Below are 6,751 nucleotides of genomic sequence, written 5' to 3'. Positions count from 1 at the left end.
TAAGTCCATGATCTATCAAAGAAGAATGGATGGAGGCAAGATCCTGTGAAAGCAAGGAGATTTTTCGTTTTTTGTTGCAATAGAGACCCACCCACCCCCACCTTGCAAGGAGATAAGAGAGACCAAGAACAAAGTTTGCAGGAACCTTTGAAGACTTTTGACATTGGCCAACCCTTTAAGCAAAGACTACCCTAAAAGCACGCAGGTGGTCTAAACCAGAGTCTAAGGCTTGCCGATCGGAAGGTCAGCGGTTCGAATCCCTGCGACGGGGTGAGCTCCCATTGCTCGGTCCCTGCTCCTGCCAACCTAGCAGTTCGAAAGCACGTCAAAGTGCAAGTAAATAAATAAGTACCACTCCGTCGGGAAGGCAAACGGCGTTTCTGTGCGCTGCTCTAGTTTGCCAGAAGTGGCTTAGTCCTGCTGGCCACATGACCCGGAAAAACTTTCTGTGGACAAACGCCTGCTCCCTCGGCCAATAAAGCGAGATGAGCACCGCAATCCCAGAGTCCATGACTGGCCCTAAGGGTCAGGGGTCCCTTTACCTTTACCCTAAAAGCATCATACATACATCACAGAAAGAGGTGGTCTGTATGGCTTCTCTCCTCTCTGCCAAGATACCTGATAATGTTTTAAGGATTGCATTACCTGGGCAGCCTGGCCATTCTTTTGAGGTGGTAAATACTTTAGTTCTTGAATCCAGGTCACAGGCCCATCCTATTCATACACCAAATATGCCCTTAAGACAGAATTTGAAGGATTTGTAAGTGAAAAGAGCTATTGGGAAAGCTAGTATATTTCCCTTCTGCGGGTGGCTTTTTGGGATTGCTCTGTGTGTTAAAATAAGGTGCAATTTTCTCAGGCACTATTTCCTAAATTTTGCAGGGCGAAGGATTGGTTTTCTGTGGCGTGCGCAACTGCTATGTGTGTGCACCTTGAAATTTTATAACACTCCAGAAGTGTTGCAATTGCAGTGGGTTTTTGTCGCCTTTAAGCATCCTGCTACTGCTCTAACATGGGACGCGGGCCTAGGACTTGCCCATCAGAAGGTCAGCGGTTCGGATCCCGTTGCTCGGTCCCTGCTCCTGCCAACCTAGCAGTTCGAAAGCACGTCAAATGGCAAGTAGATAAAGAGCTCCAGCAATACATAAAAAGAAAAACATAAAAAACAATACAACAATATAACAAAAAAAAAAAACAATAACACTAAAACACACATCCAATATTCCATATCTTTATCTTTCATTTACTTGTTTCATCGACCTCCTCACACCTCCCTTTTTGTATTCTAGTTCAATTAATTGTTTCAGCAAATTCTTTTGCTTTGAATAAATATCATTTTTAAAAAAAAAAAAGATAAAGAGCTCCATAGGGAAGGTAAACGGCATTTCCGTGCGCTGCTCTGGTTCGCCAGAAGCGGCTTAGTCCTGCTGGCCACATGACCCGGAACTTGTACGCCGGCTCCCTCGGCCAATAAAGCGAGATGAGCACCGCAACCCCAGAGTCGGTCACGACTGGACCTAATGGGCAGGGGTCCCTTTACCTTTACCTTACTGCGCTAACATATGGCACCTCACCTCAGAGGAGCCCCAAATCCCTCACAGGCACTTTGCCAAGGGGCAGGTTTGGTCTGATGTTCACCCCTAGTTCCCAGGGCAAGTGAAATTAGTCACATCTTCACAAGCAAGTTCATGTCGGAGACGCGCACACAATTTGGATGGATTTAAATTGCTTGCAGATGTTTCCAGTTGCATTTTGGTGTTTTCTGCTCTGGGCTCCTTTGGGGAGGACAGGATACAAGTTTAATAAAATAAATCTGTCTCGCGCACACTCACACTCTGTGATTATTCATGGTGATTTTGTGGTGTGATCGACTGAAGCACACGCACTAGGACGTGTAACGGAAACCACTTGTGGGCTCCTCAGGATCATGCCCCCTTGCTGACCAAAATTGCAGCAACTCCCTATTTGAAGGCCAAAGTTCGGCCGTGGAATAATTTCACCCTTTTTGACTCAAATCTGTCATGAGTTCGAGTCACTGAGCATGTCTGATGGTCAAGCACCAGTCTCTGAATCAAAGTGGGTAACCGCCTCTTGTTCCTGTTCCTGTTTTTTTATTATTATTATTTTAGGCAGTGCCTATTTCTGGAGTTGTGGGACTCATTCAGAGCTTCCTAGTACTTTAGAGAAATGGGAAGAGAGAGATTATCATTATCAGTATTGCGATTACTGGGAATCTGGATTAACTCAAACTCATCGTGACTGTGCTTTTCAGGCAAACTGTTGACAATTTGAGTCCCAGTTCCTCTAACTGGTATGCGTTCTCTTAAGGCTCACCGATGCAGATCAAGACTGAGGGGACCTGGGTGCAAATTCCGCTCTTACCCATGGAACTCACTGGGCTGCCTTGGGACAGCTCTTGTCTCTCGGCCTGGCCTACCTCACAGGGTAAAGCTGTTGGTGAATTCCTTGCAAGAAGGGCCAGGCAAAAGTGTAAAAAATAAATTAAACAGGCTTCAAACTGGTGCATTCAGTCACTCAACCATCTGTCTCAGTAGCCAATGGAGGAACTTCACCTTCGGGGATGAAGTCAAACCATTGGGGAGTTACAGTGCCTGCTGTGGCTGTAGAGACAGATGGGGAGAGACATGTTTTGTTGCAGCCGGGGCAGATGAAGGTGTCTGTTTGTGCAGATGCACCAGGCGTTTCGTCTCTCTGCGCTCCTCCCAGCAGCCATGATGAACCTATGCTGAGCTTCCTCACAGTGCGCTGTCAAGGCTGCATCATGTGCAAGCAACATCTCTCAGATAAGAATCTGCCACACTTTCGTCTGGGCACGGAGTCTTGCAGAGGGAGCAGACCCCTGTCTCTCCTTGTACGGATGTACACACTCTCATAAGAATTTAAGGTCTCAAAAATAAACATTCTTAAATTTACATGGCAAACACATACATAAGTATATAAAACACGTGTCTGAAATAGTACAGAACAATCCTGAAGCCATTTTGGCTCCCAGTGGCCTCAAATATTCCTCTGCAGTAGGGAGGAAAATGGGGAAAGCCTTCCCATTGTCTTTTTGCTTGCAAATCCTGTCTTAAGGGCGCATTTGTGTATGAATAGGAACTAAACTAATAGTTCAGGAACTAAAGTATTAACCATCACAAAAGAATAGCCAGGCTGCCCAGGTAAACCAACCAGTGACCATTATCAGGTATCCTGGCAGACAGGATTTCTGCTGTAGATCGCCTCCTTGTGTGATGTATGTTTTTTTTGGGGGGGGGGGTCTTGGGCTACAGGGGGGGCAATTTCAAAAGTCTATATAAGGGCTTGTGCACCATTGTTCTGGGTTCCTCCTCCCTCCTGCGTGTGGTGAGTGAGGACCCTGTTGCTACAGTTACCGTAATAAAGATCAGGCTTACTAGCCGCTTTGCTTCTCAATATACTCTGGTTGGCCTCTGTTATTTTCTCCTCCCGAAAGGAAACCTACTTAAGGACTCTAGACGGGCTCTTGGATACCCCATAAGGGAAAAGGAGCAGTTTTTTCTTATAATGACACCATCGTCAGTTGAGCTGAAGGCACAGGAGAGCAACAGGGAGAACAATGCGCCAAAGAGCGTTGGGACGAGAACGCAGCCCTGTTTCACACCACTTATCCAAAGGAAGGCATCTGAGGATACTGGATGGCATGATAATGGGGGGGGGCACCCTATCCTGTTGAGCAGTGTGAAAAGTCCCTTTCAGCTAATGAGGTCCAAGGCCTTTGTTTTGGGATGTGATACATAAGTAGCAGTCAAGTACAACATTCCTTGTTTTCCTAGAGTGGACATGCGGGGGAATGTTGGGTGCAGCCAGTCGAAAACTTCCTGTTTCCTTCTGGCTGGGGCAAACTTCTTTTGCATGTGATAGAAGGTGGGCGTGACCTTACCTGTCCAGGTAACAAAAAGGACAAGGCATGCAGCACTCTCTCTCTCTCTCTCTTTGACTTTGTCATTGGAACAGCTTTTTAGCTAGAAATGCTCTACAGTGGTGCCCCGCAAGACGAATGCCTCGCAAGACGAAAAACTCGCTAGACGAAAGGGTTTTCCGTTTTTTGAGTCGTTCCACAAGACGAATTTCCCTATGGGCTTGCTTCGCAAGACGAAACGTGGGACGGCATCTAGAGCATTGCCTTGCAAGAAAATGTAAAATGGAACATGGGATTTTTATCTTGAAAAAACAAACTGGACTCTTTTGTGGCAGTTTGATGGGACTTTGTTCAATCTACCAATGATGAGCACCTAAATCAATTCCTCTCACTGGGTTTGTTGGTTTGTTTTTTAAATATATTTTTTATATGTTTTCCATTTAACATTATACATTCACATCATCTTTATCCACTATACTGCCTTGGCTCTTAGAGCCTATCGACTTCCTTCCCTCCCGCCTCATGGCTTTCAAAATTAACCTTTATATCATTGCAATTTATACATTTTCCAATTACACTCATTGCAAAATATCTCAAAAATTTAAATAAAGATAGAAAGATAGAAAATTTCTCTTTACAAGTCTTCAGATGTTAATTGCTTACAATGATCTTTCAGATATCGTATGAATTTACTCCCGTCATTTTGGAATACTTGATCATGCTGGTTTCGGATTTTTCCTGCCAGCTTCGCCAGTTCTGCAAAGTCTATCATCTTCATCTGCCCCTCTTCTCTTCTGACTGGTTTTGAGAGAAATATGGTTGTGATAAGACTTTCTTCCTGGACTTATTCCTATTCAACGATATATGTATTTTCCAGATTAGTCAGTTGCCTTGGAGAGAGGCACGCACTCTTCTGCCTGCTATGCTTTTTGTCTTTCCCTTATTTTGTATTTGTTACATCTGTCTATCTATCTGTTGTAATACTGAAAACCTTAATAAAAAAATCATCACAGAAAAATCTTCCTAAAGTTTAGTCGGGATCTCCTTTCTTGCCATGGCCATCAGTCCAGGTCCTGCGTTCTGGAGTAAGGGAAAACAAGCTTGCTCCTTCTTCCACAGGGCAGCCCTTGAGACATTTGAAAATGGCTCTCATATCCTTTCGGACGCTTCTTCTCCAGGCTAAACGTAACCCAATTCTTTCAACCATCAGGCCATTTGCAAAGAAGTCCCCGTGGCCATCCATGAGTGAAATGTACTCAAAGTCGAGATTGGATTTCATGCTCTTTATTCAGCTCATAGTGGTGAGGAGGAATGGAAGTTCCTCCACAATATCTGCTTTATATACATTATTTACACAATGGGCCCCACGTGATTGGCTAATTCCGGGATTCTCCTGTAGGCCAATCAGGCTGTGGAATCACTTCCACCTGTAGCTGGATTGGGTGGCTCCTGCGGACCAATCAGACTGCTGCATTGTTCTAGGACCAATCAGACTGCTGCATTTTGGATCCTATTCAACTCAGTACATAACAATGAAGGTTGGGGGCTTCCCTTCCCACCTCTCTCCATTGGGGAGAAAGAACTCCACAGCTGGCTTCCAGCATTAACTGATTCAAATCAGGTGGGCACTGGGCTGCAGCCTGGCTGGGCTATGAAGTCACTCTCGCCCCAGGCTAGGGAAGGGCCAGTGAGCTGCTGAGCTCACTGTGACTTGGCGGCAGCTGAACTATGTCTCCCAGAAGGAGGCGGAGGAGGGGGAGGAAGGAAGGAAGGATCAATGGGTGGGTGGGCAGATGGCTGGACAGAGTGCTTCAATGGGCACAATTTGGGCAGAGACATTAAGTGCCCAGCAATGCGGACGTGTTAAGGATACAAAGGCAGGCGGTTGACTGCACATTCCCAGAGGTTAATTATTAAGGCGACAAAAGGAATGAAACCCGTAGGATTGCAACCTGTGCCAACAGCTGCTTCACACTATTGCACTAGTGTTAGGAAGTTGGTGTAACTAGGTTAGGAAGTTGGTGTGATTATTTTTTTTAACCCGTTTTAGAATTTTTCCTTTTCCTATTTTTAAAATTTATTTATTTAATCATATTTTCAATACAAACAACAACCGCAAAAGACACATACAACAAAAACCATAATAACACTACTAACACAATTTGACAATTCAAATTTGAATACTGATATACCTATGACTACACCTTTTTAACAATATTTCCCCACCTCTCCTCCCCCTACTTCCCACCACTCTCTTGGGAGACAACGAAGGAGTGCTCCTTCAGGGGGTCAAGTCAAATCCTTGGGGAGTTATAGCACCTGCTGTGGCTGTAGTAGAAACCGAAAAGTGAGAGACATGTTTTGTTGCAGCTGGGGCAGATGAAGGTGTCCAGTTTCACTAAGGCAGACGCACCAGGGCGTTCCTTCTCTCTGTGCTCCTCCCAGTGGCCATTCCTCCTCTGGTTACTGCTAGATTCACACCATTTGAATGGCAATGCCCATCAACTTTTTTTGGGGGGGGGCGGCCCCTTCAAATATTTTTTTTTGGGGGGGGGCGAAAACCGCTTGACTCCTAGGGTTGGCAGGTGGGAATCTGAACAGTTACCCAGAGTCAGTGCAGGGAACTCCAACTCCAGGTCAGTTGTGGACTTAAGGGCTTTATTTTGGACAAAAGCACTTTCTGCAGTCCGGAGCTCAAGAACTATACCAGAACTACTGGCGAGGAGGGCAGTGAGTGAGAAAGGGCTTATCTAAAGGAAACAGAAAGCCTTTGCACCAGAAGCTCACATGGGGCTAAATCTAGCTCAGCACAAAAGTTGAGAAAGAGCCGGCGGTCTTTCTCACCAGACA

The sequence above is a fragment of the Podarcis muralis genome, chromosome 4, assembly GCF_964188315.1.
Source record: "Podarcis muralis chromosome 4, rPodMur119.hap1.1, whole genome shotgun sequence".
Classification (NCBI taxonomy): Eukaryota; Metazoa; Chordata; class Lepidosauria; order Squamata; family Lacertidae; genus Podarcis; species Podarcis muralis.
The sequence above is the reverse complement of the archived record's forward strand: the minus strand, read 5'-3'. Positions refer to the sequence as shown.